We start from the raw sequence: 27,747 nt of genomic DNA, 5'->3' as shown, positions 1-27,747 counted from the left end.
ACGGTGTTTATAATACCGGCCCTAAAAGGACAAAACTAAAATTCTTTCAATAATTCATTGTCATAATACACTGCTCATTCCCATATATCTCAGTCTATATATTATTTTAATGTACCGAAGTACATATGATATTTCCATCCAGATACTCTGCGTCATCATACGATGTAAGAGTAATGGAACAGAGAAAAATTCTCTCCGGCGCCGGGATTTGAACCCGGGTTTTCAGCTCTACGTGCTGATGCTTTATCCACTAAGCCACGCCGGATACCACCCCGGCGTCGGACAGAATCGTCTCAGATTAAGCTCCAACTCTTGGGTTCTCTCTAGTGGCCGCCCTCTGCACTACGTCATAGATGTCTATGAACGTAGGAACGAAGTCCACACATGTGCTGAGGTGCACTCGTTATGAGTGACTAGTTGGCCGGGATCCGACGGAATAAGCGCCGTCTTAAATCACGAAGTGATTTACGCATATCATATATATTATTTTAATGTACCGAAGTACTCTTACATCGTATGATAACGCAGAATATCTGCATGGAAATATCATATGTACTTCGGTACATTAAAATAAAATAATATATATGATATGCGTAAATCACTTCGTGATTTAAGACGGTGCTTATTCCGTCGGATCCCGGCCAACTAGTCACTCATAACGAGTGCACCTCAGCACATGTGTGGACTTCGTTCCTACGTTCATAGACATCTATGACGTAGTGCAGAGGGCGGCCACTAGAGGGAACCCAAGAGTTGGAAATTAAACAGACGATTCTGTCCGACGCAGGGGTAGTATCCGGTGTGGCTTAGTGGATAAAGCATCAGCACGAAGAGCTGAAAACCCGGGTTCAAATCCCGGCGCCGGAGAGAATTTTTCTCTGTTCCATTACTCTTACATCGCATCTCAGTCTAGAATGTAGGCGCACGGAGAACCAGAGACGTATCGTTTACAAAGTCGAAACATCTCACACTTTTAAAGTGCGAACTCAAACAAGGATTAACATTATCAACTTCAGAGTGATATAACTAATAATAATTACGGGCTATCAAAAGTTTGCATTGTCGGCTTGAGGGCTGCAGACTCACAGGGGTTACAGCGGGGTAGGGGCTTCAAAATGAACATGCTGACTGTCGACTTCAGTTATTACAAGCAAAATTTTAGAGCAGGAGAGGAACCGAGATAGAAGAGTCAACGAACGGGCCAACAAAACGTAATGCAAACGCAAACGCCCGCAAATCTGCTTCCACATCTCCTCTTTCCCGAAATTACGCTTAAGTTCAAATATCTCCCTCGTCTCACCGCCTCCCCCCCCCCAACTAAGAGCTGCAGAGGGAATCTTGCGGGAAACAAGCTTAATAATGCCCGCCATGGCGCTCGCTAACACAACATCTTGTCTAATGATGCTGGCCCAGACGTTAACGAAACTAACACAACGCAGCTCCCAGGTGTTCATTTCACAAATCAAACAGTCCTATTTCTCACTATACACTTATTAGTTGACGTGGCATTTATTTCTATAGTTTTGTGTAACATACAGTGGGACTCCACAAATAGACACAGCAATGGTGTGCAAGACGAGGTACGAACGCTGTCTTTCTACGGAGAACTGCGGACAATGGTAAACATAAGGGCTGTACAATGTTTTTATGGCGTGCGGACCGAAACATAAATAATTAACGTATATAATTTTAAATTAGTACATTATGCAACGAGCCTGTAATGAAGGTAATTAAGAAGCGAGTATGGATATTTATGAAACGAGCGCAAGCGAGTTTCATAATTTTCATACGAGCTTCTTAATTACCATTATAGGCGAGTTTCATACGACTTTTTATGCTCGACCATATTTCTAACTTGATATTATTATTTTCTTTGTATCTGAACTTGAGCAATGTTCCTATGTTGTGAGATGTGCGCAGACGCGGGCGTAAATAGTTTCTTACTTGTAAATAGTTTCTTTAATCTATCACAAAATATTTCAATATTCAGTAATTTCATCACTATACAATTTTGTTATTCTAGATTTAATTTGTAATTCAGTAAATATAAAATATTCTTTGTTTCTCTATGATAAATTATCTAGCTTTAATTATTCAGGTAATCTTTTCGTACTTTGATTTTATTGTAAATTTAATACTAATTGTAATATTATTTGTAATTGTAATTGTAAATTTAATACTAATTGTAATTTTATTGTTGATATTGTAGTTGGAATCTCCTGGTAGAGGGGCAGAGAAGGCCTGACGGCCTTATCTCTACCGGGTTAAATAAATAAATACTACTAAATAAATACTACTACTACTATTTATTCTTTCCGAGGAACAGATGTCCACATTCACCTTGCTAGGCCATAAGAACCTACAGAGATAACATTGAAATTAAATTAGACATTGAAAAACGAGATGAAAAATTGAATTTATTTGAATATTATTTACAATTAACTCTAATTATTATAGTAACAGAACATAACCTTCTGCGACAGTATTGGATTTCCAGCCTCCGTGACTTTTCGCTAATTCTCTTTCGATCGCATATCCGAGAATAATCGATACTTGCGGTTTTATAATGGTAGAAAGCTGACCTGTCATTGGCTGAACAGTTGTAACCTGAGTCGTCATTGGCTGAAAGACCTGACCTTTAATGAGTAGGTGTACTTTAATGACATGCATTAAAGATCTGCTACCAGGTGTATAATTACTACATTTCGGCATGGTCGAGCATAAAATATATTTTAGTATATGCAAAATGTATAACAAAACAAATCCGTGATTAAGTATAATATATACATGATACATCTGAAACATAAAACAAGCTTCTGGAGGAAAAACTCTCTAAATATATCTACATACGGGGCTTTAATTTCAAAACTTCCCACTCTAAATAATTAGTTACTTAATTGAATTAAATTTAAACCAAAAAAACACGTAAATTTAGATATCAAAGGGGAAGTCTTAAACAAGGCTTAATTGCATTTTAGATTTCACCTTCCACCCCCAGCCACTCCCAATTTGAAATTTCAAATGGCACCCCTATATTTTTATACTTGAATATGAAAGAGCATTCAATTGTTTATATACCACATTAATTTGTTTTCGCATCTTTTCTATCGTCGCCTGGTAACCTGCATGTTGTTATTGTTGATTAGAGCCGAAGAGAATAAAGCTACGAAAACTTATTGAGCATTTCTTGTAATAGTTGTGTTTGTGTATTAAATTATTTTAAAATGGTGTATACCCTTCAAGAGAGAACATAAATCATCCCTATTGATTAAATTTAGGAAATACACAAAATAAGCTGTGTTTTCATCCTACATTTAACTGATAATAACAAAGCTTCTTATAATCACTACAGAATGCCTCGTGATTAGATGAATTTTGTTTTATCCTATGCACTGTTCTGATCGAAATGTCAAATTCTTGAGGGATGGCTCTGATTGATTCACCTTTTTTAAACCGTTCCAATAGTTGTAACTTCTGCTTCAACATAAGTACACATTTTTTGTTCCCTGCCTTGCTGCCAACGTGTACGAGTATCTGCACACTACTGCACTGGTTCAACTGGTTAGCCCTGTGCAGCGCTGGACAGGATGCGTTGACTTACCTTGTATCGTGAAGTATACGAGAGTGAGCGTCTATTTTCGGAGTGTCTATTTGTGGAGTTCCATTGTACTACGTATTTAATCATAGCCTACAGTAAAAGTTTTGGACACAACTATTGAATGACCTTCGATTTCGGGACGAGAAATAACCCAGAATCAGAAAGAGAAGAAGAGTTTTGGTTTACTACTCCTCTATTCCTAATGACTAAAGGCCAGTGTTTGGTCACCGAGTGAAGAAAACAGGTTAGCTGTGCTACGGGGTATAGATGACAGGTCACGCAAACAGAACATTCGATATAGAATAGAATAGAATGGAATAGAATAGAATAGAATAGATTAGAATAGAATAGAATAGAATAGAATAGAATAGAATAGAATAGAATAGAATAGAATAGAATAGAATGTTTTATTTTCTCTGGCAGAGTTAAGCCCATAAGTCCTTCTCTTCCACTCAACCAACCTTAATCAATACAATAGTGACATACAAATTTAAATTGAAGAGTCCACTGCAAGAATGATGTCGAAAATGAACCAAGACTGTCAATGCATAGCTTAAGACATATAGAATGTACATACAGAGTTATATGGCATTAACACTGGTAGCGTCCACACCTATTGAGTAACGGTTAGCACGTCTAGTCGCCCGGTATGGGCAAGTTACCCGGTTCAGGTTTTTTCCGGGGTTTTCCCTCAACCCAATATGAGCAAATGGTGGGTAACTTTCGGTGTTGGACCCCGGGCTCATTTCAGCGGCATTATCACCTTCATTTCATTCAGACGCCAAATAACCTAAGATGTTGATACAGCGTCGTAAAATAACCTACTAAAATAAATAATACTGATAGTCATTGTCCAGTAATAATCGGAAAATCACAGTTAAGCTTTGAGCGCTAAGCATTTAAAACTTCCAATTGCTTCTCCTGCAAAATGTATTCCTAATGACATCCATCATTCTTGCAGTGGACTCTTCAATTATTTACAATACACTTCAAAGATTCTCCAACAATATTCTTCAGGTAAGTTTTAACGACTAGCACATATTTATTTAAATTGAGATAAAACCTATAAGAAAAAGTAATAACTTAATTTATGAAGTAATGTAATTTGATTCTGTGTATATGCAATACGTAAAGAATTATAATATTAAGTCGAGATAGCTAGTTGGTTAAAATGATGAGAATTAATTTAATAAAAGTTTACTAGAACTGTGTTATAAAGAGCAAAATATAAATCTAAAATATATTGATATAATGAGAATATTAATGTAATAACATTTTCCCATTAGAGGTTTTGTATTCTATTTAGAGAAATTAATGGCAATCATAAGAATGAACAGATGTTTGTTTCATTCTAAGTAACAAATATTAATAAGTAATTAATCTGTTAATCTGGTGTAGTGAACACAAAAGATATTAGAAAAAAAATATATCGATGGTAACTTTAACACTTATTACAATTGTTAGTTCACATCAAATTTCATTTATTAACCAAACATTTTTAATAGTTAGGTGTCGATTATTGATCTGATTGAAACTGTTTTTGCCGTCTTGTACAGAAAATTGAAACATACAACCACATCATAGATACAATCCACCCTATCTCACTCCACTCGATTACAGCCCATGCATCTTGTCAAGACACTCCCCCACTCTTCCTACATAGCTGCGAACGAGATCGGACGAGTCGACTTACGAATTATAGGGGAATGGGTTAGCCTTTGCTTTGAACTCGGTAGACACACGCCCGACCTTGCCTTCTACTCCTAACCCCTCTACAGAAACGTTGTTTCCCTACTGCGCATCGCGAGTGTCTTGAAAAAATATATTCGCATATTATTAATAAAGCATATTATTTTATGCTCGACCATGCCGAAATGTAGTAATTATACACCTGGTAGCAGACCTTTAATGCATGTCATTAAAGTACACCTACTCATTAAAGGTCAGGTATTTCAGCCAATGACGACTCCGGTTACAACTCTTCAGCCAATGACAGGTCAGCTTTCTACCGTTATAAAACCGCAAGTATCGATTATTCTCGGATATGCAATCGGAAGAGAATTAGCGAAAAGTCACGGAGGCTGAAAATCCAATACTGTCGCAGAAGGTTATGTTCTGTTACTATAATAATTAGCGTTAATTGTAAATGATATTCGAATAAATTCAATTTGTCATCTCGTTTTTCAATGTTATCTCTGTAGGTTCTTATGGCCTAGCAAGGTCAATGTGAACATCTGTTCCTCGGAAAAAAATCAATACTTTCGCGTCTGCCAACATCTCACAACATACAGGACATTGGTCACGGTAAGATACAAAAAAAAATAATAATAATATCAAGTTAGAAATATAGTCTAGCATAAAAAGTCGTATGAAACTCGCCTATAATGGTAATTAAGAAGCTCGTATGAAAATTATGAAACTCGCTTGCGCTCGTTTCATAAATATCCATAGTCGCTTCTTAATTACCTTCATTATAGGCTCGTTGCATAATGTACTATTAATGTACCGAAGTACATATGATATTTCCATGCAGATATTCTACGTCATCATACGATGAAAGAGTGATGGAACGGAGAAAAATTCTCTCCGGCACCGGGATTTGAACCCGGGTTTTCAGCTCTACGTGCTGATGCTTTATCCACTAAGCCACACTGGATACCACCCCGGCGTCGGACAGAATCGTCTCAGATTAAGCTCCAACTCTTGGGTTTCCTCTAGTGGCCGCCCTCTGCACTACGTCATAGATGTCTATGAACGTAGGAACGAAGTCCACACATGTGCTGAGGTGCACTCGTTATGAGTGACTAGTTGGCCGGGATCCGACGGAATAAGCGCCGTCTTAAATCACGAAGTGATTTACGCATATCATATATATTATTTTAATGTACCGAAGTACATATGATATTTCCATGCAGATATTCTGCGTCATCATACGATGGAAGAGTGATGGAACGGAGAAAAATTCTCTCCGGACCCGGGATGGGTATCCGGTGTGGCTTAGTGGATAAAGCATCAGCACGTAGAGCTGAAAACCCGGGTTCAAATCCCGGTGCCGGAGAGAATTTTTCTCCGTTCCATCACTCTTTCATCGTGTTATTAATAAAGGTCTGCATGTTTTGGTTGACGAGAGTCATTCCAGTATACCGGTACCACGTTTTATATATGCAGCAGTAAATTCATGTGAAATTGAAAGAAGTTTCCCAAAGTAAAATCATTGCTTATCCGAAAGAAGGAAAACATTTTCGTTTGAACATTTTTAATGTAGCCTATACAGTCATTTGTTTTAGGCTTATTGGATTTAAAGACAACTGCTGAATATCAGTCATAAAATTTATTATAACTCTTCTCGGGTTCTCAGCCAGGTGAGTTGGAGATTAGCTTCCAAGCTTTCGACGGCTAGCTCTGCCATCTTCTTCAGGGATGAAGTGATGTGGGACCACGTCTAGCCGGTACGGCCCCATCTCGGGCAAAATTAGTAGAATGCTAATAAAACACGGGATTAAAACCATCCATAAGCCGCCCACAAAGATCCAGAACTTGCTGAGACCAGTTAAGGATGACCTTGGTCTCAGGACACCTGGTGTCTACAGAATACCTTGTGAGTGTGGGAAATGCTACATCGGGCAGACGGGACGAACTATTATGGAACACCAACGCAGCATAAGACTATATTATCCTGATAAGTCTGCAGTAGCCCAACACAGCCTAGAAACTGGCCACAAGATAGATTTCAGCGCCACCACCATCTTGGACAAGACATCAGGTTACTGGGACTTAGTTATCAAGGAAGCCATCGAAATCCAGCTAGATGGCAATAATTTCAACAGAGACGGGGGTCTACAGCTGAGTACGGCATGGAAACCTGCCATCAATACGCTTAGACCACCAGCACACGGCAGACAGTCGGGACCAGCAAGTGGCTCCTGATTGGCTGACGTGTCCACCAACCAGAATGCGCCTGGCGGTCGGGACTAGGAACTAGCTCCTGATTGGCCCGCAGCGGGAAGCCCTACTTTTGCATATATACCGGCTAGACGTGGTCCCAAATCACTTCATCCCTGAAGAAGATGGCAGAGCTAGCCGTCGAAAGCTTGGAAGCTAATCTCCAACTCACCTGGCTGACAACCCGAGAAGAGTTATTCTACATCAAACGCCGGGAAAGCCTCAAGTCATACATAAAATGTATTGCTTTCTTATGTTTGAACAGAGGTTACAGTTTTATATTGTTGTGGAAGTGTTGCAATGTTTTGTTAATAACAAATGTAATTTACTATATCGTCCTATTTCTTAAAAAAATAAACAACCACGTATATTTTACTTATAATAGAAACGATCATTTTAAAACAGAGTTTTGAAGATAAATAGGCTACAGTAATTTAATTCGTGAGTCGAGTGTACAAGTTTATACAAGTCCAATATCAGTAGTTAGTTCCTTGCCGCGCCGTTCGTTACACAAAACAGTGGATTGTGTAAGTATGTGTTCATTAAACTTGTAGTTCAATGTAACCAAACATTGGACTCTACTGATGACTATGACCAGTGTTTGACCATCGATCAAATGTAAACATGTTAGCTGTGTACAAAGTATAGCTAGGGACGCGATTAATTGGTGACTAAAAAGCATGGAATATTTGTATAATAATCTATTCATGGGGAATAAAAGTTGTGAAAAATGTCAAGTCTGGTTAAAGTAATATTTTATTTGTAGTACCTGAAGATTCTAGTAGTCGATATATTTAATTTTTACACAATTAATTAAAACTATAATCCTATTAGAAAAAAACACTAAATCCGATTTTACACATTAGCAATATTTCTAATAACACAATTGAAGCACTGATTTTTTATAATGAAAAACATAAAAACGGGCCATAAAATTAATCGTTGGTTAAAATAAAACGAAACCCAGAAATAAGCAACACTCCATCCCTGTTCAACACCCAACAATAAAAAAATTGTTGAATTATAATCACTGTTTCTTTTTTTAAATGAGAATAAGGTGCTTAGGAAAATATTTGAGGCTAAGACGGATGAAGTTACAGGAGAACGGAGAAAGTTACAAAACACAGAACTGCACGGATTGTATTCTTCACCTGACATAATTAGGAACATTAAATCCGGAAGCTTGAGATGAACAGGGCATGTAGCATGTATGGGCGAATCCAGAAATACATAGAGTGTTAGTTGGGAGGTCGGAGGGTAAAAGACCTTTAGGGAGGCAGAGACGTAGATGGGAGAATAATATTAAAATGTAATTGAGGGAGTTGGGATATGATTGTAGAGATTGGATTAATCTTGCTCAGGATAGGGACCGATGGCGGGGTTATGTGAGGGCGGAAATGAACCTCCGGGTTCCTTAAAAGCCGTAAGTATATAGAGAGCATTATCATCAGTTTTCTGATAGAAATTTGGTTCTGTTGTCTGAAAGTGTATAAGAAAAAGAAGAGACGGGTCCTCTCTAAATCTACTATTTAAATTGAGATATGAAGTGCTTGGAAACGTTTCACAGTTACAAGCATTTTCCTAAGCACATACAAAAGCAAATACTTTCACCCGAAGAAGGTTCTACTTCAGTCTGAAGTTGTAAACAGAATTTGTAAAAATCCCTTTTTCACTGATTCTAGATTCTTAATTAGCTCAAGATGAGCTCAGGCAAAACTGACAATTCTTAACTGAGGCATATAGAACAAAGTGGAAAGTGATTCAAAAACTTTATAAGCAAGGTCTTTTACTGACTTGTCAGTTTTGCTGTAAATATTACCCTTACATTTTTGAATCGCTTCATTACGTTAACCTTTGCCTCCATGTCTGCGGTTTTCTGCATGTTAATCATAAATTATCAAAGTTTTTATGGGAATTTTGTTGTTTGTTTGTTGAAATGAGTTTTTTGGTTGCAGAGTTTGAACGGGAACGAATGACTGGCATGCGTGAAGGTGGATTTTCGTATCGCGATATTGCTGGTCGTGTGAGACATCATGCCACTACAGTGATGCGAATGTGGAATCAGTGGACCGAGGAATACAATGCCCGAACACATGTTTCCAGGAAGGTTCAAGCTCTCTTCAATGCACAGAACATTCAGCTTTTTCAGTGGTCTGCCCGTACGCCAGAAATGTCCCTATTGAGCATCTATGGGATATAGTTGGTCGAAAAGTAGTCCGTCAACAACCTCCAGCAGCAAACTGCAATGAATACTGGGAACGTATACAAGCAGTCTGGAAGGCCATTTCTCAGAAAGAGATCCAAAGCCTCTTTGATTCAATGCCACGACGTATAACAGCTCTGATTGCATCTCATGGAGGTTTCGCAAAATACTGATGCATTCATGTGTATTGGTCTGAAACGTTACGTTGTGAACATCAATATAAGTAATATGTAAAATAAATTTGATTCAGTTCTCATGATTCCTTCATCGTATTGCAATTTTCACAGACAGTAGTGTATAAACCCGGTAGATCTTTCCAGAAATCTCCCAAATGTTTTTTTTTTTTCAGTTGATTTTCAACATCAGTTAATTTTGCTTTGTAGGAAAGTGTAGTATAAGGAAGGAAACTACTACAAGTGTGAACTAAACTTCTAACTCTTGCGGACTAGCTCACCACATGAGTTCTTAACTAAGCTCTCTCTTTCTAGGAGGCCTTAGCCCTTCAAAAAACAGACTGACTGACTGACTGACTGACTCCCTCACTCACTCATTCACTCACTCACTCATTCATTCATTCAATATGGTTTCTACACTCTAGAGCCACTGTTGGGTTGATTTCTTGTACTGAATAGCCCTTTTACAACACTCATGTAACCACATGAATCAATACGAAAGAACTGCTCCTCCCTGATAACTATTTTGTAAAATTAAATCCCTCTTCTTTTAAGCAGGGTAAATAGCAGGCGCGGCTCCTTAAGGTTGTAGCAAGTTTGAGCTACAATTAAACAAATTTACGGATATTTTGGTTTAAAATACAAGTTAAATTATTGTGGTCCAACAGGTAAGTACACTATTAGAATGATCAGCTGTAGTAAGTTTCTCATCCAACTATAATCGTTTGTAGGAGCCTCATCGTTGAATTTCCAAAGTAAACGACCGTACTTCTTATGGGGACTTGCTTGATCTTGGGTATACTCTATTTTTTTTCTACACCACACATGCGATGACATCACACGACTGGAAGAGGGCATCCTACGATCTCAGGCATGTGACCACACGCCTGGTAATACATGGCTTCCACTTCAAGCTATGCAAAACCAAAAGCTACCATGATCCAAACCCCATGTGTATATGTGATCTTTGCGAGTGTTTCTGTGACAGATACCATGTACTTACGTGCAAACAAAGGAAAGAATCACTGACACAATTCTGTAGTGAGTGAACGGCAAGACCAATGTGTCAGATTAAGTAATTTGTGCTACAGTGACATCTATGCACATTTGTGCGCAATTCTCTCTTTATTTTTTTTTTTTTTCATGGAGCGCAGTATCATAGAAAGGAATTTGCCGACAGACCTTCTACTGCCCCCTACTAATTGGCTGTCATAAATAATTGTCTTCCTTACTATGAATGAAATCGTGTCTTCTCTTGTTAGTAACCAATCACAACCCTCGTTCAGAAGAATTGACAGGTGCCCGTCAAATCCACGTGGAGACAGAGTTGCCGCATCTTTTCCGAATTCCAAGAATCCCGTCAGTTTCACTGCATAATTTCGAAGGTCATCAGGATTGTGACAACTGTGCAATGTTTGGACGAGGGGACAGGATGGAATTGTCAGAGCTGCTGTGTAGAAAGTCATAAATCTGTAAATGGGTGTTCAAAGGAGCCACCGAACTGCACTCCTTGAAATAAAATAAGGTGTATCTCTTCGGTGCGAGGGGTTGAGAGGGGTGTTGTCCAGCGTGGATTTTAAGTTGTTGATAAACGGACAGGGAGGTAAACGAGCTTTGAAAATGGAAACAGATGCAGTAGCTGCTGATGAGTGACAATGAATGAGTCGGAGACAGAACATGCCCGCCCTGAGAATGCAGTTAGGCGTGAAAACAAGTTTTTTTTAGGGCAGAGGGTGAGCTTGTATTTTATTGGTGTTTTTGCTTTCCGTTTCACTACTGTTACTTGAGTCGAGTTGGTTGAGAGCACGTGGTGGAGCGAAAGAAGATGTTTCAATAAATTGTGTTGTTTGTGTTATTCTACTATATTAAATAGACCCTAGTTAAGATTAATACAATTCAATCTTTAATAGAACATTCATTTTCATCGCGCACCTTAGAAGAAAAGTGTGAGATTAAGCGTCTTGGTAGGTCGACTCCGAACCTTGAAATTTCGCAGTGCGTGAAAACCAAAACCAGGTCGTTTAACAGAAAATTCAATTCTGACGCATACGAGAAGTTTCAGTGGTTATGTGACTGTGAAATAAGGAAATCTTTGTCCTGTTTTCCTTGTGTTTTGTTCTGAGAAGAGTGGGAAAACACCTTTCAGCCTCTGAAGTCGTCATAGGGATTGTTAGTAAAATTTCTAGTAATCTTGTACACTCGCCGAAAGTTGAACATAAATCGTTGTCTCTGAAAAATTCCATTAGACACACAGCCTGAAATCTTTCTGAATTCGTCAGTGCCATAAATAACTGAAAGTTCAGTGCGAATATTCCTTTCATTTATGAACGGATACGCTCTAATGACACTACGAGGAGATTCTTCTGGGAAAACATTGTGGATGTAAATAGGTGAGTTTTTGCAAATTTTTACGACTGTAGCATGATAGGCCTAATATTTTGTAGTAAGAAAGTAAACGAACAAAATTTTGAAGCACCAGCCGCCACTGGTAAATAGCTGTTGTATATAGCATAGTAATCTGCGGATAAGACATGCTTTGGAATAAACAAGACATATATGACCGACTACATTTCTGAGGATAAGGCAGTTTTTGAAATGGGCCTGGAGTAGGCTGGTTTTGGATCACGAGTTCTATTGAAGATAAGGCAGCTTGTGGAATAAAATTAAATTTTCCATCTGAGTTTTAAACAGGGTCAGTTTTTTTTTGGAACAGAAACGACATTAAAATAGATAGATTTTGTAATATAGAATGCACTGGCATTGCTAACTCATTTTCTGATTTTTTAATTACTGTACAAGGCAGGTTTTGGAACTATAGGATTCAAATCTAAGTAGAAGTAGGCCTACAGCACTTTCAACATGGCAATGTTCTTACTAGAAATCACAAGTGAACTACTACCCGCTACTCTTAATGAATAGAAAAATAGTATATCGTCGCTTAACATGAGAAGAACGAGTGTAGGAAGGAAGCGACTACCAGATATTAGTGATTGTGAGGACTGAATAGATAGGGCGTTGGAGAGGTTATAGCGAAGAAGAAGAGTGTTAAAAAGTGAGTGCAGAAAAGTTAGGGGTGGCAAAAGTGTAAGAAAAGGAACAGAGAAGAAAGTGTTAGTGTAAGAAGATAGGGTAAGAGTGTAATAAGATAAACTATCAAACAATGAATACAATGATATCTGAACAAATGTGAAGTGGAATGAGAGAGAAATTGGAAGTGTAATTTAAGTGAATTGGATATTTGATGTTTGTCAATGTTTTGGATTGGGAGTAGTAGCAGGGGTACTATAACTGTAGGAGTATCATCGAAATAAATATATGGATAGGGGTAATAAAATAGGAAATTTAGGAATGGAAGGGAAACAGTCTAGGTAGGAGGGAGAGAATAGAAGAGGATAGAGGGGGAAGGACATATAGCAATTCAGTCATAATAGAACATTAGAAAGCAATCAAGAAATTCTCGGCAAAGAATACCTTAATAGAAAAGAGTTATATGTATTAAAGGGATGGTGGATCGAAAAACAGAAATGTGAAGGTCCACCATAACTGTGAATTGTAAAGTTGAATGACAAATAAATATCAATATCAATATCAATATCGTCGCTTAAGGCGCAAATACTCATAAAACTCAAAATGTTCGAAAGTGAGTTTGAATTCGTCTAAGTAACGCGAATCTACCTGTAAAGTCTCATGAATCAAAATTTGCTATTAATCGTGGGAAAATAAAAATTTCAGTACCAAGTAAGCCCGCAATTAATGGACACAAAAAAGAACTGTTTTTTTCATTCTTCTGTAAAATGTTGATTTTGCGGAATACGAGCATTTGCACATTAAGCGACTATTCATCTAATATATCCGAGATACCCATTTATTATATAAATAACGACAATATAAGCAATATACCTCCCCCCATAAAATACATGAACAATTGAGACAATTTGGTAAACTTATTCACGAGTGTAGTATTTAAAATTTTGTGAAATTCTGTATTTCTGTTTTAAACATTTGTAACAAAGCAATGTATCAAATTTCCTTCCCCTCTTCAACGTCAAGGAAGAGAACCGTGTCCTGCTTAATGAAGTGCCTGTGTTGCAGGCATTGTGTGCGTCCAGCCGACCTTTCACAATGTCCTCGAAGTCCCTTCCATAAAATAGTAGAAGGAAAGTGAAAAGAAGTACGTGGGGAGGAATGAAGCAAAATGGGGAAATCAGTTAACAGTCCACGTGACTGAAGAAATACGTGACGACAGTGAATCGCGAGGGTGCTACAATGAGGAGAGGGGCGATGCATGGTGCTTCAAAGACATCCACAAATCCTGACGTGCGAGGAATTTGATGTCCTGCAAGGACAGCTCCCAGGAGTTCTTGTGTACGTCGCGAGGAGAATTTCGGGCAATCCAAATGATTTGTCCAGGGCCTTTTCTAAAGTGTCAACGATTAAATTTCGACCAAGTTCTAGTTTCCCTTAACACTGGGAAGACGTAGGGGTCATTTTGACTTCTTTTCCATATTATTTTATGAGCACATTACTCCTATGCTACATGCCATATCCAATTGTGGGTCTACGAGATTTCCTAATGTTACCAAGATACTGTTCACCTGAAATTTGGACGTTATAACTTTTATAGAAGTGGAGATATTAAAAGGAATATCTTCAAAGACTAGGGGGTCAAATTGATACTCGTCGATATTATTAGTATGTATGTAAAGTCAGCAGCCCGAAGACTGGTAAAGTGACATCAATAAGACATCACTCATGAGACAACTAAGCCAGGAGATAATGAGGTAGGATGGCCAGTTCCTTTTCTTCTACATTGCATACATCGCTGACTATATATATATATATATATATATATATATATATATATATATATATATATATATATATAGTACACTAATCAGACTTGAGAGATAATTATCAGTAATGAAGTGTAATATTAATCAATTAGTGACTGGTTTTGCACTCAATCCTAAGCTTTCATACGTAAAATACATAAAGTGAGAAAATTGCTGTGCTTGAGAATCATGGATTAGCGGCACATTCGTAAAGACGCTGCCGATACCACCCAAATGTAGCCTTTTGAAAGCGGCGTATTGTGACGTAGTAACAGGAAATAGAACACTATTCGTCTAAAAGATGTTTTATTATTATTAACGAAAATATTACTTACAAAAAAAACAATAACTTTAATCCGTAACACTATAATATTTAGAATCTTACTGTTTTGTGCTAACTATTGCATTTTTATATTGACTGCACTTCTGTTGTCAAGAGCCATCATTATAATGCTTTAAAATATTTTTCTAAAGCATTACAATACATATTACTCAAACAAATCACTATTTTCTAAGTTTATACATGAAGTGAAATAAAATTATGAGAACAGAAAGTACATGTATTCACATCACATTTTTTTTCTAAATCACATAATTACCTCTGAAATGTATCCCTCTATTTAAAACTCCGCCCATCAATTTCTTGCAAACAGTAACACTTCAGACATCGGTATATCAGGTTAAATAGATTAACACTAGCCCAAACAACACTATCCTGAAGTACTTCAAATATCTCCTGAGGCACATCATATGTTAAAATGTGAAAGTGATGGTTTTACGACTTTCATGACTTCCTTACTTATGATTTTTAAGGAACCCGGAGGTTCATTGCCGCCCTGACATAAGCCCGCCATGCATCCGTCCCTTTCCTGTGCAAGATTAATTCAGTCTCTTCCATCATATCACACGTTCCTCAAATCCGTATTATCCTCCCATCTACGTCTCGGCCTCCCCAAAGTATTTTTTGCTCCCGCCTCTCAACTAACATTCTATATGTATTTCTGGATTCGCCCATACGTGTTACACCTTCATAACTTACGAACTTTTATAATTTGGACAAAACAAATTATTTAATTAAATGAACACCTTAGATAGCAGCGAGATTGTAAAAAAATTGCCTTTATTTATCAGACGTATCTTCTAATGAAGAAAGGTATTAATTAAGAGCTTTGTCCACGGTGTCACATGTGACAGCCTGCAGTTTGTTTCTTTCTCTTATTTGAGCCGATGCTGAAATATTGCGTACAAGAGATATTGATTTAATAGCGTGCCACTTGTCTTGTCATGCCGGAGTCTCAGTCCAATAGCAACCAGGGAGATATAATGGCGACTTGGCATGATGGGGCTTTGTATACATATTACTGCAAGGACAATGAGACTATGACATTCCACAGGCAGAATTCATAGTCCACAGCGAACAGGCGTCTTTGTTCTATTACATAGATTCGTCTCTGCCATTTCAAATGGATGTTAGAATACCGCCAAGTAAAATTAAAGTGACATCAGTTGTGTGCGAAATGCGTCGTCGTAATTGCTGAGAAATGAAAGCACTTCGTGGAATACTCTGCCCCTAATCCATAGACACAATATTGTGACGTTATTTAAGTGTCAGGATTCAGTTAAGTTCTTAAGGAATTCATTGGCGAGCCGTAAACGTAATAACATCCGCTAAAGTAAGGCAAGTTTCACAGAGCAGGTCCCAGCTCCAAATTCCAGAACTGGCGAATCCAAACGTGGATTTTATTGGTTTCCTCTAAATCTAAACATTTAAAAGCAAGTGCCAGATTCATTCCCACATTCACTACAAACAATGCACAGGCACTGAATGAATATTGTACACCGTGAACAAATCTGCCGAACACTCATACATACAGGGTGTTAAAAAATAACGTTTACAACGTTTCAGGGATGATAGAGGAGGTAAAAACAAACCTCTGTTTTAAGTGACAAAACTTTAGCAGATGCGCCGTTTTACCGCTAGATGGCCTGAAGAATAGGTAACTTGACTTCCGTCACAACACACACTGGTTAGTTCGGTTTGTGCACGACCATTTTGTAGGGCCTTCTCTGTTGCCTAACAGTCTCCGTAGTGGTAATTATTTTGTTTTTCTACGCGACGTCCTACCAGAACTTTTAGAAAATATCCCATTGAACATCAGAGAACGAATATGGTTTCAGCACGACGGTGTCCCTCCACACTTTGATCCTCGTGTCAGGAACCACCTAAATGCTACATTCCCCGATCGTTGGATTGGCAGGGATGGGCCGGTACCGTGGCCACCTCGATCACCGGACCTAACCCCATTGGATTTCTTTTTGTGGGGAGACGTGAAACGTTTTGTGTATGAGACACCGATCGATACGGCAGAAGACTTTGTTGCTCGCGTTGTTGAAGCTGCACATGTTATTAAAGACAATGTTGGTATTTTTGAGCGTTGCAGACACTCCATAGTACGAAAGTACCAGTTGTGCAATGCCTTCAATGGACTGCAGTTTGAACACCACCTCTAAAACGACAATTGGTCTAGTTCTTTATGGATTATACTAACACTTACGCACACAATAAACGGCGCATCTGCCTAAGTTTAGTCACTTAAAAAAGATATTTGTTTTTACATCCTCTATTATCCCTGAAACGTTGTAAACGTTATTTTTAACACCCTGTATATAGGAACCGTACTTTGTCCAGGGAAGCTGCGAGATTAAGTGTTACTGGAGTTTTAAGTGGACGACGCACATACATCTAGCAAGCGAAGTACTTAAATGACGGCTCACGTGACTGTTGTTTCGTAAAGTGGGGCAGGTAAAAACATGGACCACTTTAATAATCACAATAATATTCACAATTTACTTTATTTACACGATGTACACTAGAATACGTTATTTTTACTATTTACACTATAAGAAAGAATGTAGGCCTACATTGATCAAATATTGTTTACAATATTAAACTTATGTACAGTGCTGTGTATTGTAGTGAAAGGTATTTTATGCTCGACCATGCCGAAATGTAGTAATTGTACACCTGGTAGCAGTCCTTTAATGCACGTCATTAAAGTACACCTATTCATTAATTTTAGGTTTTCGATTATTCTCGAATATGCAATCGAAAGACAACTAGCAAAACGTCACGCAGGCTGGAAATCCACTACTGTCGCAGAAGGTTATGTTCTGTTACTATAATAATTAGCGTTAATTATAAATAATATTCAAATAAATTCAATTTGTCATCTCATTTTTCAATGTCGAATTCAATTTCAAGGTTATATCAAGTTTAACGTTTATATTACTCTCTAGATTATATCGAGGTAGTCGACATTCGTTGCCCGAAAAAATCAATACCTTCGCGTCTGCGCACATCTCACAATTTACGAGATTGCACAAGGTCAGTTCGCTCCCCAGTCACATAAGAATAATATGAATACTTATGAATAATTTGAAGTTAGAAATATGGTCGAGCATAAAAAGTCGTATGAAACTTGACTCTAATAGTAATTAAGACGCACGTATGAAAATTATGAAACTCGATTGCGTTCGTTTCATAAACATCCTCGCGTCTTAATCACTATCAATATAGGCTCGTTGCATAATGTACTATTATTTCATAATACTATAGCCTACTTATCCGGTTGTTCTGTATGGTTGTGAAACCTGGATTCTCACTTTGAGATAGGAATAGAAATTAAAGGTGTTTTAGAATAAGGTTCTTAGGAAAATATTTTCGTTTAAGAAGTATGAAGTTACAGGTGAATGGAGAAAGTTACACAACGCAAAACTGCACACATTGTATTCTTCACCTGACATAATTAGGAACATTAAATCCAGACGTTCGAAATGGGCAGGACATTTAGCACGTATAGGCGATTCCAAAAATGCATACAGAGTGTTAGTTGGTCGTGTGGTCAGAACGGCACAATGCCACAGTGAGATAGAACAGTACACCAAAAAAAAAACACCCAGTCCTGTGAACTGAAGATAAATGTCTTTCTATTGCCGACGTGAAAGATCGAACACGCCTGGATGGAAAAACATACGCTGTCAACAGGAACAAGATATTACTTACTTAATTACTTACTTACTTACTTACAAATGGCTTTTAAGGAACCCGAAGGTTCATTGCCGCCCTCACATAAGCCCGCCATCGGTCCCATCCTGTGCAAGATTAATCCAGTCTCTATCATCATATCCCACCTCCCTCAAATCCATTTTAATATTATCCTCCCATCTACGTCTCGGCCTCCGCAAAGTCCTTTTTCCCTCCGGTCTCCCAACTAACACTCTATATGCATTTCTGGATTCGCCCATACGTGCTACATGCCCTGCCCATCTCAAACGTCTGGATTTAATGTTCCTAATTATGTCATGTGAAGAATACAATGCGTGCAGTTCTGTGTTGTGTAGCTTTCTCCATTCTACTGTAACTTCATCCCGCTTAGCCCCAAATATTTTCCTAAGCACCTTATTCTCAAACACCCTTAACCTATGTTCCTCTCTCAGAGTGAGAGTCCAAGTTTCACAACCATATAGAAGAACCGGTAATATAACTGTTTTATAAATTCTAACTTTCAGATTTTTGGACAGCAGACTGGATGATAAGAGCTTCTCAACCGAATAATAACACGCATTTCCCATATTTATTCTGCATTTAATTTCCTCCCGAGTGTCATTTATATTTGGTACTGTTGCTCCAAGATATTTTAATTTTTCCACCTCTTCGAAGGATAAATCTCCAATTTTAGGACCAAGATATTGGACTACAAATAATAGAAGTTAATATAAATATCGTCGGTTTCTTGGTAAAATTGACCAAGTCACATTTCAGGACTTCCAAACATTATCAAAATTTAAAACATAATTTTATAATAAAAACTAATAATATAGCACTTTTACCTTCAAAATAACGTATTACAAACAACTAAATAAGTACAGTTATTTTTGGATGGTTCGTTAAACCTTTAAATGCCCTTTCCCAACAATTTTGCATTTTGGAATTGGTCACTTTTACCAAGAAACCGACGATATATTTCCAAAGTACAAGTAGGACCTATGTAATGATCGAAGAATACAGCAAGCTATTTCTCGTATCTACTGCGCACCTCAAGGTCACAGATTAATTTTTTCCTTCCGAGCTATATGTTTGTCAACGTTACAATGAGAAAGGGAGTAACACATGGAAATTCCGTAATACAAGCTGAAATCCTGTCTTACAGCATTGGCTCCTAATCTGAGGAGCAAGTGTCAACGCTAACCACTAAGCACAAAGTGAAGTGACTACGATATTGAGCCTTGCGGACATAAACAACATTCTGCATGTGTAACATATCCCAACACGATGCAAATGAAGTGTAAACACAAAGCAAGCAACCGGGAAACCAGTGTTAACGCGAGGTCCACAAATGTTACAGAGAGCGACTAGGCATCCAAAACAGATCGGAGGCTTACAAACACAGCAGGTCGTGCGTACCTCACCGTGACTAAAACAGAAATGTTAATGTCTAACGCCCACATTAAGCCGCCTCCTCAGTTGGGGGAGACATGCTATGCAGATGTACCCCCGGTGATAAGACGGAAGCGGTAAGTTACGTTTGCAGTTCAGATTTTTATGGTGCGAAATATTTCGTCTCACAAGGACCTGCCATCTTCGGTGGTCTTGGAGTCACCATGCTGGTCGCTGGACCATAGGATTGCGTGTTTAAATCCGGCAGACAACGATGGATTTTAAAGGGAGGGAAATAATTAACATGGCTTCCTACGGGAGGCAAGTAAATCTGTGGGTTCCGCGTCGTAGATTTAGGACACGTGATATAAGTCTAACCCTACCATCAATTGCGTGTTCCAGGCGAAACTTTTTCTGTCGGTCATTCGTCGTCCACGTTGAACTTTTAAGCTGAAGAACATATAATATAATAATAATAATAATAATAATAATAATAATAATAATAATAATAATAATAATAATAATAATAATAATATTAGTTGCACAAATTTGTATAGCTTAATGAAAGTATGCTTGTAAATTAAATTATTCTGCTTACTTTGTATTTTATATACTTGTATAGTTTTGGCCGATGAATTGTATATGCTTTAAATTGAATAGTAATCTGTATAGCTATGTTGATAAATTGTTTGTGTTTGTAATTTGAAGTAGTTTGCATAATATGTATTATCAATTTCTGTATATCACAACTGGTTGAATTGTTTATGCCTTAAATTTAATTAACTTACTTGTTTTGTATTATACATATACGTAGCTGAACTGATGAATGATCGTTTGCGTTTGTAAATTTAATAATCTGATTGGCTATGTATTGTATACTTTTAGTAGAGCCATCGATGTAGCTCAGTCGGCAGACTCGCTGGGCTGCTGATCCGGAACTATGTTCGGGCTTGGGCTGGATCCCCCTTCGGTCTTTGGTTTCTTCCGAGGTTTTCCACAGCCGTGGGACTGAAGCCGGATGGTCTATGGCGAGTCCTCGGCATCAACCCCTTTGATTTGATTACCTGGTTGGGTTTTTCCGAGGTTTTCCCCAACCAAAATGCAAATGCCGGGTAATATTTTGGCGAATCCTCGGACCTCACCTCATCTCATTACATCTCGCCAAAATATTGTAAAAAAATTGCACAAAATTGTAAAAATTGTAGAAAATTACTAAATTGTAAAACTGTAAAAATTTGTAAAAATTGTAATTGTAATATTGTAAAATTTTGACTTGTTCCACATCTTAAAGCTTCATTGCTCATGTAAGATCTATGGAATAAAATGAATGAATGAATTAATTAATTAATAATAATAATACGTTATACTACAGCCCATGAAGGGCAAGGCCGAACAACTGTCTGTTGGCTCCACTCCACTTGCATCAACAGAGCTGAACGATCATCCAACCAGAGCGGAGGTATCGTGTGGTTAGCACGATGATCGCCAGCCAATGTAGTTGGTTTTCTAAACCGGATTCCGCTTCAAATCGTATCTCCTCAAATTCATTATGATTCTGAGTGGCCACCGGTCCAAAAGGATGGCCGAAATTTTATGAGAATATTCCTTCCCCATGAGGAATCGAACTGGCATTCATTTCGTAACGCCAACCCTAGTCATGATGTCTTTGACTACGACGCTAAGGCAGTAAACACTACAACTACTAACACAACAAGGAACTTCATAGGATGACACTGAAATTCGTGAAGATTTTCTTTAATGGAAACCATACTAAGTGCTTGATAATCAAGGTGAATTTAACAGTACTTCCAGATGATCTTCAGTCGTACCTCGTCCTCTTCAGATATACAGAATGAACCGTAAGTAATGTCAGAGGTTATTCTTTGAGATATTTCAAACAAAAAGGATTGAATACAATTTTGCTCATTTTTGCTTCCCTTCCGAGATCAAAATTGTTTTATATGAAATATTTCATAGCTTGTTTTGGGAAAGTCATCGACTTACTTCCCAATATTCTCAGTCAATTTAAGAGAGCAAGGTATTATGATGAAATATCCCGAAAAGACAAAGTATATGATTATGTCTCGTGACGAGAATATTTGACGATATGGAAATATAAAAATTGTGAACTTATCCTTTGAAGAGGTGAAAAAATTCAAATACCTGGGAGCAACAGTAACAAATATAAATGATACTCGGGAAGAAATTAAACACAGAATAAATATGGGAAATGCCTGTTATTATTCGATTGAGAAGCTTTTATCATCCAGTCTGCTATCAAACAATCTGAAAGTTAGAATTTATAAAATAGTTATATTACCGGTTGTTTTTTTTATGGTTGTGAAACTTGGACTCTCACTTTGAGAGAAAAACATAGGTTAAGGGTGTTTGAGAATAAGGTGCTTAGGAAAATATTGGGGCTAAGAGGGATGAAGTTACAGGAGAATGGAGAAAGTTACACAACACAGAACTGCACGCATTGTATTCTTCACCTGACATAATTAGGAACATTAAATCCAGACGTTTGAGATGGGCAGGGCATTTAGCACGTATGGGCGAATCCAGAAATGCATATAGAGGTTTAGTTGGGAGGCCGGAGGGAAAAATACCTTTAGGGAGGCCGAGACGTAGATGGGAATATAATATTAAAATGGATTTGAGGGAGGTGGGATATGATGATAGAGAATGGATTAATCTTGCTCAGGATAGGGACCAATGGCGGGCTTATGTGAGGGCGGCAATGAACCTCCGGGTTCCTTAAAGGCCAGTAAGTAAGTAAGTAAGTAAGTAAGTAAGTAAGTAAGTAAGTAAGTAAGTTATTATGATGAAAAATTATTGAACCAATTTTACTCGTAGTTTTGTTCTTTAAATATGCAGAAATTTGATCCGAAAAATGCAACATTTTAAAATTCCTTTTCAGAACGAAGAGCTAAAATTATTTAGATAAAATTTCTGCACATTTAAAGGACAAAACTACTTTTTTTTCAATCACTCATTATTATAATATACTACTCTCTTAAACTGACTGAACATTTTAGGAATTAAATCAGTAACTTTCCGAATACAGGCAATGAAATGCCTGTTTCATATAACATATTTTTTCTCAAAAAAGGAAGCAAAGACGAGAAAAATTATACGAAACTTTTTTGTTTCAAATTTCCAAGAAAAAAAAAACTTGAAAATAATGACATTACTTACGGTTCACCATGAATATTAATGCCCTGAAGAGGGCCCAGTTCGGTAAATAAACAATTCAACGGGATCAAAATAAATTGTTCTGCAAAAAGCCTATTTCAGCGTTCTTCTTAGATGTCTGTTTTCCATGGAATGCTGCAAATCAGACAGCTTAAGTTCTATGGAAAAATGATACCAAAGTTCGATTCCTGGAAGCATGTTTTAACTTGTTACTGACGTCTCAGATCACATACACATCAGATTGGCCATTCCCATACTATAAAATGGCAACATATAAAAGACAACAACCATTAGGATCTCCACTATCGAAAATTAATTGTTTGGTAGCGACCACTAGATGGAAGCACAGCTGCAAGCTATTACTCCATGCAATTCCATAAGGGTCATAACGTGGCTTTTTGCAGTCGCTAAATGACAGCATAGTTTTTTTTTTTAATTTTATTTTAGTAGGTTATTTTACGACTCTTTATCAACATCTTAGGTTATTTAGCGTCTGAATGAGATGATGGTGATAATGCCGGTGAAATGAGTCCGGGGTCCAAAACCGAAAGTTACCCAGCATTTGCTCATATTGGGTTGAGGGAAAACCCCGGAAAAAACCTCAACCAAGTCACTTTCCCCGACCGGGAATCGAACCCGGGCCACCTTGTTTCGCTGCTAGACGCGCTAACCGTTACTCCACAGGTGTGGACGACAGCATAGTGAAATTGATAAAAGTTGTTGTCTTGAAAGTATATTAGGCTGATGAATTTGCTATATGTGATCAGGGCTGACGTAGGGAAAACCAAGATGAGTCCTTTTTACTACCATTTTCCCACAACTATTATAACCCACTTTCATACCCGGAGTTTAATTTCTTTAAGCAATATCAGAATTTTAGTGGATTTTGCACCTCTGGCGAATGCTTCCTGGAAGTACAGTGGACTCTCCTAAGTTCGACTGAACAGGATTGAAAGTTTAGTCCAATAAGAGTAGTGGGTGTGGCAGGTGAAATGAATACAAATTCTTATTGGTTATCCAACAACGAATACAGTACTGTACTTGCATTTCCTGCCCGCCCCGAGACTTACGTATGCTCTTCTAGTACCACAGTGGGTTTCGACACTTCCGTCTCACAAAAGGCAAAATTCTCAAATAGAAAAATAAGAGTTCATTAATTTAAAATCAGTGATTAAATATGGATGTCCTAATCAATACAATATTCTGTTTTTCTTTAACAAAAGTATCACTACAAGACACAGAACCAATTCCCATTCAAATGGCAAACTCATTTCTTAGTGCCCGTATAGGGGCGTGTCTAATTCTCCTACTTAAGCAGTCGAACTATAGACTGTCGAACTTGTTTTCTGTCGAACTTAGGAGCTTCCACTGTACTTCGTCTTTTCTGCCACTTACATTCGGCATTCCTCCATTTTCATAATTTCCTGCGTCCGAGTTTCAATATATTGTGTAAGAATTTAAAAGAGCGCTAGTATAATTTGTATATGTATTGTAAAATTGTATGAGAGGAACATAGGTTCAGGGTGTTTGAGAATAAGGTGCTAAGGAAAATATTTGGGGCTAAGCGGGATGAAGTTACAGGAGAATGGAGAAAGTTACACAACACAGAACTGCACGCATTGTATTCTTCACCTGACATAATTAGGAACATTAAATCCAGACGTTTGAGATGGGCAGGGCATGTAGCACGTATGGGCGAATCCAGAAATGCATATAGAGTGTTAGTTGGGAGACCGGAGGGAAAAAGACCTTTAGGGAGGCCGAGACGTAGATGGGAGGATAATATTAAAGTGGATTTGAGGGAGGTGGGGTATGATGATAGAGACTGGATTAATCTTGCACAGGATAGGGACCGCTGGCGGGCTTATGTGAGGGCGGCAATGAACCTTCGGGTTCCTTAAAAGCCATTTGTAAGTAAGTAAGTAATTGTAAAATTGTATTGTGTATTGTACATTTTATTGTGTATTGCTTATCATTTTATTGTGTATTGTTTATATTGTATATACCACTGCCACTGGGTGCTTGCCCACTTGCAGTGTAAATAAATACATACATACATATGAAATGTTCAGAGGCATAGTGGACCAAGCGCCATTTATTAGAAACGGAGAAAGTGAGAGTTAAAGTTAAGTGAATACCATAGCTTAATAAAGATTGTCATATAATTTAGTTTTAATGTACATACTTGATTTTATTTGTTATATATGTCTTTAAATTACGGTACTCAATTTTAATCCTTCTTTTCTTCGTTTATAACATATGGAGCTTGGTCCACTATGGCTCTAAATCCCATAGTGTAATGAAAATTGACATAACATTTAGTTTTAATGTGCACGCTTCATGTTACTTGCTATATGTTTCATTAAATTATGGTACTCAATTAATTTTAACCATTGTTTTCTCAGTTTTTAATATAATGGCACTTGGCCCACTATGGCTCCAAATGTCATAGTTTAATGAAAATTGACATAACATTTAGTTTTAATGTGCACGCTTCATGTTACTTGCTATATGTTTCATTAAATTATGGTACTCAATTAATTTTAACCATTGTTTTCTCAGTTTTTAATATAATGGCACTTGGCCCACTATGGCTCCAAATGTCATAGTTTAATGAAAATTGACAGAACATTTAGTTTTAATGTGCACGCTTCATGTTACTTGCTATATGTTTCATTAAATTATGGTACTCAATTTTAACCTTTGTTTTCTCCGTTTTTAATATATGGCGCTTGGCCCACTATGGCTCTGAACCCTTCATATAAGATTTCTTTCGAGCAGATTTGAATAACCTGATATTTGTATTTCGCTATTCCTCCATTACAGCCATTAAATTGAAGGCCTCCTTATATTTTAAAAGGGTCTTTACATATTTAGTTATCAACACATCGATGCTGAAAGACAATCTCATTTAAAACTGTGGTTATATAATGAACTCATTCCATTCCAACTATAAGACGAGAATATTATAGCAGTTTTTCTTCGACCTCCATTCGCCCGGGGCTAATATTTTAAACTTTTTTTCTGTTATTCGAGTTTGTGTTTTTGATATCTACTTTTTCTGTCTCAAAAGAGGACCTCCCACAATCCCCACGAGTTCTGCCCCTTAATAAGGCTCATTTATGGGCGCCCTAATGAAAGTTTCGTTCAGTTTTTAGGCACCGAACTAACAGCACTGTCCTAATAATGAGAGCGCGAATACAAATTGCCATTGTGCGAATGGCTGCAGTTTTTTCGCACTTGATGTCGCTAATGCGTGTAAATAAATCAAACCTATGTGGAATAAAGTATAACTGGCTGGAAATGGAAGACTCATGTTCCACTGCTTCCAGGGTTGCGATTTTATGTAGTATTTAAATCCTTTATTAACTTAAAATATATGGCTTAATATAAATCTAGAAATGTGGGGCCGCTTCCTCGTCCTACAACATTCAGTAATGTAGGTCATTTTCCTGCGTTTCTTGCTATCTCGCAAAGAGAAAAGACTTCAAGCGCAAAGATAGGATCGCCATTTATTGAAAAATTTCAGAGCAACAAAACGGCAGCTATCTCATTAGCTGATGCGTAGGCTTTCCTTACGGAAGAACTGAGTTTCAAACACGTAAAGTTAATTGTATTAATGGATAAAGGTAATCAGTCATTGAACTTATCATTTACTAATGAATAAAATTTATTACGATGTCATTTATTGTAATTCAACTAACGTTTTCAACCCCTAGCGGTCATCTTCAGGTTGGAGTCCAATTACAGAGTGAACACATTCCATTACATGGTAACAAGTTCCTATCATATTACATTGGAATTAAATTATTTTACATAAAAATTCTCTCGTGGAAGTCACTGTCTATATAATACTAAAACTGTAAAAATCAATTTCTCGCCTGGAAGCAATTGATCTAGAGTTACATAAAAGCTTGGAACTGGTGAGAAACGTAGAATGTGAAGTACAGAGAGCAAGGGGCGGTGTAGCGGTTTCCAAAAAGGACAACAAACTTACGATTTTGGAAATTATGGATGTTCAACAATGTACAAATTAATGACATTTTAAAAGGCTGTTTATTTATTTATGTATTTATTTTATTTATTTATAATATTTATAATAATATATATGAGAAGTTGTAACGATATAAGACTTGATTTATGCAGATATAAGACTACACAAAACAGTTTTTATTATATGTCTCTGAAGTTTTATAATAGCTTACCTAACTCAACTAAAAATTTAAATTACGATTCATTCAAATCGTTAATTAAAAGAAAACTATATGAACACAGTTTGTATAACATTCATGAATATTTTAACTTGGCAAACAATTTTGTATGATTTTATTTATATTGACGTTGCTAATGTATAATGTATTTATGTC

The 27,747-nt window shown here is 37.3% G+C and overlaps 1 protein-coding gene and 1 non-coding gene across 2 annotated transcripts in view; one reads left to right on the top strand and one right to left on the bottom strand.

Moving 5' to 3' along the window:
* LOC138707520 (MOXD1 homolog 2-like) overlaps nucleotides 1-27,747 on the bottom strand; it is a 772,674-nt gene that overhangs the window by 404,934 nt on the left and 339,993 nt on the right. The gene's annotated exons all lie outside the window — the stretch shown is intronic.
* Nucleotides 796-867, top strand: TRNAF-GAA (transfer RNA phenylalanine (anticodon GAA)). Its single transcript has one exon. It is a non-coding gene; the product is annotated as a tRNA-Phe (tRNA).

This window comes from Periplaneta americana, chromosome 10 (assembly GCF_040183065.1).
Source record: "Periplaneta americana isolate PAMFEO1 chromosome 10, P.americana_PAMFEO1_priV1, whole genome shotgun sequence".
NCBI lineage: Eukaryota > Metazoa > Arthropoda > Insecta > Blattodea > Blattidae > Periplaneta > Periplaneta americana.
Note: the sequence above shows the minus strand (reverse complement) of the source record. Positions and strands in the feature narration are given on the sequence as shown.